Genomic DNA, 10605 nt, shown 5'->3' on the forward strand with positions numbered 1-10605 from the left:
ACAACTTGCCAAATTTATGAGAAAGGATGCTTAAATAACCTTATAAGGTGTCTTTTCTCAGCCAATACAACTGCAGGGGGAAAAATAGCACAGGATGCAAATCTGTCCCACCTTCCCCCGTCCCACCCGCTCCAAACCCCTCCTTTGTAGTCACAACTGCTGAAGCTCTTTGCCACTCGCTGACACTTCAGAATTCACCAAATGCAAGGCATCTACCAAAATGTGTCACTTTTGTTTTTAAGAAAATCAAAAAGAATGAAACCAAAAGCACAATGGATTCTTTCTTTAAATCAGTGTCAAAGACATCTATCTTATCACAAGAATAGAAACCTACACGACAAGAGAGCAAAACCTTTAGAGTAGTAAGTATCATCTTACGGTAACATGAAGGACCCTAACTATCAATGTATAGTGAAGAATTAGCACGTTTTAAAATTCTCTACGGGCTAACCAGATGGGGAGTAGGATGGTGGCAACTTTTAATCAGCACACTGCTGTACTGATCATGCAAAACCAATCCTTTAAGAATTTTATTTGATAACTTTATATAAATCATATAACATTCCCTCTTAGACCGCAAGTATCTTCCCTTATTTACAATACACTGTCCTGTCTATAAACACCTTGTTTATTTACACGGACCTCCAAACAGCCAACACTTGGTTTAGCCAACAAGATCAAGTTTTCTAAGAATGTCCCAGGACATTGTCAGTCTTACAAAGAGAGGAAGTACTTGCCCAGTGGCCCAGCCTGAAGGGCAGGAATGGAAAATGGAGGGTCAGATCTGATTCTTTCACTGGCTGGGTTACCTGGAGGCTGCAGCCATCCACCCGCACTATGAATATAATTGAATAAGGTCCAAGCACACACCCTGTCTGGGCAGGCGGGGTAGAGAGGGCTATTTGGAACGGCCCCTTCTAGTCCTAGGAATTATTAGAGCAAACTCAAATCAGGTTTTTCTTTATGGCCTGTATTCTTTATGACCTGGCCCAGGCCCCGCCATTATTGGGATTATATGTGAAGGCTAGAGTGGTGTGCCTCAATTTTCTCTACACCTCTCCTTTTCCAGAGCACAAGTGAAATCATGACCCCGTGTGGAACTTGCATCCCTTAACAATAACCACGTTACTTCTGCACAGTGACCTGCGTTCAAAGACATCCTCTGTAATGATGGCCAGTAATGTTTCCACCCTACCTTCCGGACAAGAGTCTGAAAGATGAATCACTTGAGCAGGTCTGCATAGATGTGTTGAACACAGATCTTTTTTTTTTTTTCCCCAAATAGAACCATGGGGATCTCTGAGTGAGATTCCAGTCCAAAGCACCTATTTTGTAGATACGGAAGTGGAGGCTCAGAAAGATGACATCCAGTAACTGGTCCAAGGTCATACAGCCAGATGGAAGCATCGCTGAAACTAGAAGCCAGGCTTCCTCCTGATTCTGCCATCTCCTCCTCTGTCAGGAATCTTCCTTACAAAACAGAGCTGTCAGATCACGGGTCACCACTACAAATGCACAGATGGTTTGTCATGACAAGTATCATTTCCCTAACCAGTTTTTCTTACTTGTAGAATGGGAACAGTAAGTTACTACTAGGGCAATGTCGACGTAAGAACAGTCAGAAAAAAAAACACTGAATGTGTCTTGAACTATGGTCCTAGTTTCTTTTGGGGACAAGAACCTTTTACAAGTTCTCCTTTATGGCCTCTACACTGTTACGGGAACTCCAAAAGTTCCAAAAATAGTGAAATACTAAGAAAGAAATGGTATCTAATACTAGAACTGGAGGTAATTCAACTTCCACAGTAGACTATTTTTGTTCAAATTACTTTTTAAAAAAGAACTCTTTTACTTTGAAATCTTCTGCATTTTCACTACATGTGCTTCTCTGATCCCAAAAGCACCCTCTATCAACTCAAGGGAAGTCTCATTCACTTACTGCTCAGAGCAATGTTTCCATCACCCAGTATTTTTGCCCAGATTTGGCAAGTCCTTTGGGGACAATGGCACAGAGAGAAAGGTGGAAAAGGCCTCCTCAACTAGAGTGGGCAAAATGGGATCTGATGACCCAACAGCACTCCCAGGACAGCAAAGGAAAGTCTTACTATAAAGAGAAAAGGGAAAAAAATCACCATGGTTTTCCCCTTTCTTCAGGTCCCTCTTCTGCTTCCAGCTTTTTTTTTTTTTTAAGTCAAGAATCATAAAGCTAGTTATCATAAAGCTGGTTTGGGGAAACCAGCAAGGTTTCCCAAAAACTTAGTCCACAATTTCTGCAAGAAAACATGAAGAGGAAAAGCCCTCTCTGATCAATTACTCCCATCATTAATGAAATTCATGTCCCAGCAGATGGCTCGTTTGAGGTTCAAGATGTGGGTAACCTAATGGGAAAGGGGAAATACTCCTTTGTCACCCCTGCAGGTCTCAGCTAGCACTTCTAGAACAACACACATCAAGACAGATTGGCTGATGGAACTCTTCTCTGGGGTAAGGGCTGCTGAATCGCCCTGCCACTGGGCAGTGGTTTCCACTGGCCCTGGAATGGGTTCTGCGCACAGCTTGGGTAGGGGACTGGAGGGTTTCTGGTGCGCACGGGTGTATGGTCCCCCGCCCACCCCGGCCACCTTCCAGGCAGCGGCAGGGTCCCAGCAATGAACTAAGATAAAAATCTGAGACTACTTATTTATGGAAAGGAGGAAGCAGAGTGTGTGCAAATTTAATGCTTCGAACGGAGAAAGTAGCAGACTTCCTATCTCAAAGGACAGCCTAGCCAGCGATTCTATCTGACCACCAAGGCCTCTCCCCTCCCCCCCACCTACCCGCTCCACCTCGCTCCCCACCCCCAAAGACTTCCCAGGAAACGGGGCCGAATTTGAGCCCGTTTTCGCTTTTTCTCCGACCTGGTGAAACCTGCGTCCATTTGCTTGGTACAGACACGCCAATCGGTCCCCCGGGTCCCTCCGCTACGGTGCAAGGGTGGAAGGGTGAGGGAAGGTAGAGAGCGGCGGCGATGGATCTGGATTCAGGCAGGGTCTGCCCGCGTCGGAGGCAGTTTCCCACCAGTGGGCTCGGATCCGCCGCGGCTGCGCCGCTGGAACCGACAAAATGCGGCGCGGGGACCAAACTCTCCGGAGTCGGGGCGGAGCGCGGGGCCTGGAGCCCCAGACCCTCAAAGGCGCCGGCGCTCGGGGTCCAGGGAGGCACCGCGGGGGACGCCCGGGTGGGTGAGCAGTCTCACTTCTGCACTGAAAGGAACGAGTAGCCCTGAGGCCAGCCCCTGGCGCCCTGCCCTTCCTGGAATCCCACCCAACTCTATAAACCCAAAGATCCCGAAAATTTCGAAAGCGAAACTGCAAGCAGGTCTACAGAAGTTTGGAAACGGCCTCCCAGGCTTCCCGGCGTCGTGTCCGTACTCCCGACACCACCAATGTGGTCAAGGACGAGCGGCCCTGAGAGTGGCCATCGCTCCGCAAGGCCACCCTCCGCGTCCCCGGGGCACCTCCCTGCGTTTTATACGCGTGAAAGTCCCCAGCCCCGGTTTCGGGGCGGGGGTCGGCCGTGCTCCTGCCTCGTCTCGGTTCCTCCCTCCTCCCGCTCCTACCCAAGAGAAGGAAAACTTGGGCCCTGCGAGAATCCTGTGGAATGTTCTTCGCAGTCGGTTGTATGTTCGCTTCCACCGCACAGCTCGGTGCAAAATCGCAGGTTTCGGGGCGTTGGAGTGAATTGTGCGCTTGTCAGCCGCGACGTCAGGAGGACGAGGGGAGGGGTTCCCGGCTGAAACTGCAGTTTACAAGCACAGAGCCATCTTAGGCTGGTTTCCACTTGGGCGAAGCCCACGGGAGAGCTGTCCCCGGGGGGACGCGCGGGACCGGAGCGCCGGGGACGCGCCGCGCGCTCGGCCCGGGAGCTGGGGGTGCGAAGCGCGTCTGGGCCTGAGGGTCGCGGATCGCTCAGCCCCGCCGCCCAGGTCGGAGGGAAAATCTGCCGCGGGGTCTCGCATCTTGGTGATGCTTCCCCCCAGGCCCCACCCACGGGCCGCCGCGAGGGACTGGCCTATCCGACAGCGCGGCGTCCGTCTAAGTGGGAAGACAAGCTGACCCCACCGGTCCTCCCTCCAGGCCTCTGAAAATGCCCAGAGACCACGTTTCTGCGGTAACTGCAGACCTGGCCAGCGCTATCTTTTTAACCCTATGATTTAAAATCATCTTGGCGCACTAGGAAGACGCGCCATCAGGCCACGGGCACAGAGACGGTCCCCCGGACCGGCCCTCGCCTGGCCCTGGGGACGGCGCGCGGCCGCCGTGTGGCCCCAGTCCCCCAGGTCCACCCCGCTGGCACAGCTGCGCGACCTCCGCTCCGCGGCTGCATCCTGGCCACTAGCGACCCCTGTCGGGGACCCCAGTTCCCAACTAAGGGCGCTCGGTTTGCTTGCTTTCCCTTGGGCTCCACTCACAAGCTCCGACTTTGCCCTCAAACTCCGCTCCCTGACCCTCTCCCGGGCCGGAGGCCGGCCTTTCCCCGGCACCTCGCCGCCCTCTCAAAGCCCAAGGCGACACCCCCGCTCGCTCGCCTAGAAGGCCCCTAGCGGATCCAGCCCTCTCGGAGCCCGATCAGAGCAAGGGACACTTTCTTCCGCTAACGCTCTCCCCATCCCCCACCGCCCCTAGAGCGCAACTCCAAAAGCAACTCCTCCCCTCCCCCATGCACGCTCTGCAGCGGAGGTCCGCGCGCCCCCGCCCTTCCGCCGCTGCACTTTCACTCCCCCACCCCACCCACCATGCCCCGGACGCCGGCCCCCCCACCTCCCACCCCACCGCGGCGCGGCGCGAACTGCACCGGGTGCCCACCGCTAACTGCAGCGCGCCCCCTGCACACAGAACCCCACGGACGTCTGCAGTCCGACTTCACCCGAAACCCTGGACAGTGAGTCCTTTTAATAAGCACCTCCCCGCTCCACCTACCGGGCTTTACGCACACAGGATCCAGCATACAGAGAAAGAGAACTGGTCTCCTAGAAAGCCGAAATAAATCATTCCCTCTGCCCTCATGTATTTTGCACCACGTGTCAGCAGTTTGTCATGTCAAATCATGGTAGGGTCTGGTTCCAAGACGCACACACGAATTCAGGGTGGATCTCTTTGGCACCCTCCCCGCCAACTGCACACACAGGTATGCACACTGATCCAAAGGCACACAGAGCAGTTGTGCTCGGATGCCCCGGTCCGGGCCAGCGGTACCCCTCTGCCCTTTAGCAATGGACTGGACACACGCAGACTCTAACCACGGAAAAAACTGGGGCAGCTCATTCCCTCTCTTTTTTCCCATTTAATTCGCTAAAGCAGCTACTGAAGTAGTCAAAGAGAGTTGAAACTAAGAGATGGCACCTACGGTTGGGTTTTTTCCCACCTCAAAACCTTTATTTTCAGTTTTTAAAAGCCACCTTAGCCCGCCATATTGAAACTGGCACAGCTTCTAAATACTCCTTCCCCGCCGTTGCTTCCAAGAAAACACGAGTACGGATCGGGCTCTGGACTTGCGTCTGGCCACCGCAAATCAACCACTTCCCTCACCTAAGGCTCCCCCTCTCTCCGGTTAATCCCCTCCCGCCGCCTCGGGTCAAAAATCAGTAAATATATCTAGCAGTTCCTACAGTTGTTTTTTTTGGCGGATTTTACCAACACACACACACACACACACACACACACACACACACACACACACACAGTAAAAAAATAAACTCCCAAACCAGATCAGATTAGTAATTGAAAGGTCATATGAGAGTACAACAGGAAAGCCCCAAGTGACAGGATATTACTTTAACGTAAAAGAAAAAATAATAATAAAGAAAAGAAAAAAAAGAACAAAAAGATCATCCCTGCGGGAGCACGCTCCGAAACTACTACTGACAATTTCATTTCAGCTGCACAGGCAAATGTTTCCAAAGGGGGGATTCCGAATGTGCCCACGATTTTTAACCCCCTTGATGGCTGGTCTCCAGTCCTCACTCCACATCTCCCCCCCGTCCCCCCGCCACCCCAAACACACACACCAAAAAAAAAAGAAAAGGAAGAAGAAAGAGACCCCAACGAGAGAGCGCGGGGTAGCAAGGGCGGCTGCGTCGCTAAAATGAGCGCACAAATGAGGAAGGTGGGCGGCGGGAGGGGACAGCTTGCACCCTGGTAGGAGGACACTTTGCAACTATGGACGGACCCCCGCAAGGCCGGGCTTTGCAAAGCCGAGGGACCGGGGGAAGGGGACAGAGGGAGCAAAAATGACAACCCGGAGCGCAGAGCGGACTTCGGGGCTCTGCTCCAGTAATGTCGCTTTCTCCTCCTGTCCTTCCCTTTCGCTCCTCTCCCTCAGCACCCCCTCCTCCAGCCCCCCACCCCCGGGCTGGCTCCAGCTTCCCTTTTTTTCGGAGCTGGAAAAAAGAAGCTGACCGGCGCGCTCAACCTGCGGGCCGGAGGTCTGCTCGCTGGGCTCGCTGGGCGCGGGGACAGCGACCGCGCGGCGTCCTACCTGATGAAGTTCGTCCTCCCCGCCGCGTGGACCAAGACCCCGGGCGCCGCCGTGGGCGGAGGGGGGGGACACCGGCCTCACCCGCTAGCTCTGCTTTGCTCGCTCCCTGCCCGCCGCCTCCCTAGCGCGCCCGCTCCACTCCGCCGACTCCCACTACAGCCTCATTCCAATATGGCATCCTCTCTGTGCGCATGCCCGGCACTCTTTTTTAAGATTATTATTTTGTGTGTGTGCAGCGAACTCCTTCAACGACCTTTTCCAAGCGCTTGCAGAACGTCTTAAGCCAATTAGCCTGCGGGACGTTCCGCACTCCTTCCATTGCCCCCGCTGTGACGCCCCCCCGTGACGCCTCCGCGTCTGGGCACATTCCCCCCCCCTCACACACACACAGAGGCACATTTCACGCTCCCACTGCCCCCTCCCCGCCCCGCTCCCCTCCCTTTTTTTCTTTAGCTCCCATCCATACACGATCTGCACAAAGTTCCCATCACAGGCGTTTCCGCACACCCATCTGCAGGGAAATCTGGGCAAACTCCGCATCTCACTGGAACACTTTCTGTTTCGTCGGTTTGCAATCCCTCCGTGGACCAAATGCACAAACTTGCGCTTTATCCGCCGAAGGCTGGTTCCGAGCGAGAGAAATCCAATTCTTTCCGCGACCCGCGTCCCGCCCACTGCGCCCCACCCTGCACTTAAACTGCGCTTTTTCTATGGAGATTGAAACATTTCCTGGCCCCTTAGGGATGGCGGGAGGGGGGTCGGGGAAAGGTTTTCCAGGGAAACGAGCCCAGAGGGGTCGGAAAATTCAGTTGTCCGCTGAGATCGGCAGGACACAGGTAACGAGGGTCGCCACGGCGTGTCCTGGGGAAATGTCCGGGCCGGGGCGACCGCAGAGGGCACCTGGCCTGGGCTGGCTCTTGTAGGGCGGGAAAGGAATCTTGCCCGAGAAAAACGTGGCCCTCTGCGATGGTGGGAGTGAAACAGGGTCAGCGCAGACGGGCGCAGGGCAAGGTTTCCCGGCGGCGTGTCCGGGTTCGCGGGCACTTTGCCCGGGGCGTGGGGGGAGGACAAAGTGGAGCTCCCCGGCCCGAGCAACGGCTGGGCAGAGACTGAACGTAATGTACCCAATGCGGAAATGCTGGCGACGCCCGAGTGGGCAAGACGGAGAACTTCCGAAGGTGGGCTTTGCTGTACTAAGGAGCGAGGAGATGCTGCTGGGGGCTAGAATTTATTTCTGTGGGAAACGGAGACCTGACACGTTTTGTCAGGGTTTTTGCTCTACTGTCACAAGGGGTAAAATTCCCCAGAGTCTCCCAATTGTGTCCATCTCCTTCTTAAGAACGTCTCTCGCCGCGCCCTCCCCTGGCCCGGGCCGGGGGGCCAGAGGACCCTGCGCTCCCAGGCTGCTTCGAGTTCGCAGCTCCGCCCTTCCTCCCCCGTCCTTCCACGTCCTTCCACCCCCAAGAGTCCTCGCGGACCGGAGACCTCAGGCACTAGAGGTCCTCGGAGGATAGGTGGACGCTCTGCAGGGCGGGGGACAGGGCGCGGGGAGGACCGAGAGAGAGGAGGTCAGAGTCTGAGCGCGCGCGGGACGGGCGGGGTCCTGCCCTGGCGAGTCCTCTCCCCGACAGCGGGGCCCGGCTGGTCTAGAAGAACCGCGCGAGAGACGTGCCGGGAAACTGCTCCAGCCAAGCCACGCGGTCGCGAGGGCCCCTCCACTGAAACGGTGGGCGGAGCTCGGAGATCCTCGGGGGCTTCGGCGGCAGTGAGACGCAGTGCACTTGCAGTCTGGGCAAATTGTATTTCCCTACATGTTGGAGGGCGCTCTGCGAGGTATAAAACGCCTTCGTCCTGTCACACGTTCATTCGAGGTACCACCTGAGACTCAGGAAGGACAAGCGACTCATAGTTCAAACTCCAGCCGGAGTCTGCATCGCCTCCAGCTTCCTGGTACCCTCCTCTTGGGGACATCCGACCCCTTTCACCTGAAGGTCACTGAAGGCGAAGAATCCTCAAACCGACCGCACCCCGCTCCTGCACATTAACCCTGTTGCCTGCACCTCCAAACTGCCTCCCTCTTGTACTATGAGACGGCTCCCAAATGAGTCCATGTGTGCACCGCGGCTACTAGGGATCCAGAATGGGGACTCCAGGCAGGCTTCTGGACTCTACCCCCGGGTCTCGTCTTCTCGATCCTTCAACACACAGTCTGGCCCGTAGGCAGGGAGGGGGGCGGTGGACGGTGCCATCCCAAGGGGACTTACAGCGCGGGAGACCCACCCCGCGCGCCCTTCCCTTCGACAGGGTCACCAGCTCCGGCACCGCTGAAGCGCAGCCGCAGCAGAGGGGCCTGAGAGCGGATCCCCTCCTCCAGCCAACCCGGCTCCCCGCCGCGCTGCGTCCACCGCGGTGGCCGTGGCTCTCCCTCGTGTGCCCCAAACCTCGCCGCGGGGCTCGGGCCCGGGAGGGGGCAGAGGATCGCTCCTCTCCCACCCCCCGCCAGGACTTCCGGGCGGCTCCAGTTTACGGAGAGGATGCACTTTCCCTCTCCAAGAGCTGCGGCGACGTGAGCTGCAGCAGCCATTGCGCTGGCTCTAGGTTTGTTTACCCGTTTTGAGTCATTATTATAAACGGAACGTTATTTCATCAAAATAAGAAACAATTGCAAAAGGACACCGAATCCCTAACTCGATGGCCTGTGTATACATTATCTTACGATTCCTCCAAAGTACTGGGGTCTCTTTATGTTTTTGGTACTCAGACCCCTGTATAACTTTGCCCGTGAGTCTGGAGAACTGTGTGGAGGACTTAGATTTTTTATAGTTATCGCGCTTAAGAAATAAAATCATGAAGCCACAATACACGATGGTCATCACATTGTTACCTCAACGTTGTCTAGGGTGAAATTTCAACGTTGTCTAGGGTGAAATTTCTCAAAGTTCGGCAACCTTCTACTTTCATATTGCTTTTCCCACGTGACTTCTTGAACGTTCCTTGGCTCGTTATTTTGCATCCTGTCTCCATTCTCCTCTATCCAAGGACATCAATGAGGCAGAAGAAATTGGTTCGAAGACTCCCCGAGGTAATTAACGCCGCCCTTCATCCCATTCCAATACCTTCCCACTTTCATTTTTATTTCAGAAGCAGATACTTTAGGGATGTGAGTCTCCAGATGTAGAATCCACCCTAAATCAATTAAAGAAAGGCGTGGGGTGGGGGGGGGGAGAGAAAACAGCAGAGTTAGCCAAAGATAAAGCCTCGGTAAAAACTGGGACTGTTTCAAAGTAAAGAAGGTCTAATACATTCCAAATCAGAGAAGTTCAACCACGTAAATCTCATGATAAACGCCACGAGATTTCTCTATAAATTGTTAACATTTTCTAAAAATCTTGGCAAAAATAAGGCTTTGATCACACTAACTGAGTGTAACTTACTTCATGCCTAAACAATGGTTACGCCATGAATTATATCACTTTTAAAATACACCTACACATCTAATTTATGCCTTCCAAGGGACTTTGGAATTCTTTCCTATGAATGAGGCTAAATATATAAAACATTAAAATTATATTTGCTAACTGGAAAATATTTAGGAATAAAAATAACAGTTGAAAAGTCTCCCACTCATTATTCTGTGTGTTTCAAAAAGTATTGCAGAAGAGTCGAAAACTATATGCACATTATTTAACTTATTTATGCTAAAGACATATGATTACTTAAATCTTGTCACAATAATCTTCACACCAAGAAGAATGTTGGTCAATTTGCTCATAATTACTCCATGTTTAAGTTATCGTAGGAGGAAACGCCCTAAAGAAAATGAACCATTTTGCTTCCTTAACATAGAGAATCTCTGAGATATTAGACAAATTAGCTTAACATGAAAGCGGAAGAATGGAAAAGTGTCCCCCAAAAGCCCCTGAAAATAAACAAATATTTGAAGAATGTATGCAATCTTCTTTTTGCTGGAGTCTTGGGATCTTAACACATTGTCTCTTAGGCCAGGTGAGACTGTGTTTTTCTGTCACCCCTCCTGAGGTCACTAAGAATGAAATCTGAAGACACTCCCTTATTTTTTCACCCTTTTCC

At 53.3% G+C, this 10605-nt stretch overlaps 1 protein-coding gene across 1 annotated transcript in view; it reads right to left on the reverse strand.

Annotated features, from left to right (window-relative positions):
• The window catches only part of SFMBT2 (Scm like with four mbt domains 2), a 208357-nt gene extending 201707 nt beyond the window's left edge, over positions 1 to 6650 (reverse strand). Inside the window, exon 1 of the mRNA XM_060159924.1 lies at positions 6517 to 6650. The gene's annotated coding sequence lies outside the window, so the exon portion shown is untranslated. The remainder of the gene's footprint in view (positions 1 to 6516) is intronic.
• Positions 6651 to 10605: the final 3955 nt, after the last annotated feature.

This window comes from Lagenorhynchus albirostris, chromosome 1 (assembly GCF_949774975.1).
Source record: "Lagenorhynchus albirostris chromosome 1, mLagAlb1.1, whole genome shotgun sequence".
Taxonomy (NCBI): Eukaryota; Metazoa; Chordata; class Mammalia; order Artiodactyla; family Delphinidae; genus Lagenorhynchus; species Lagenorhynchus albirostris.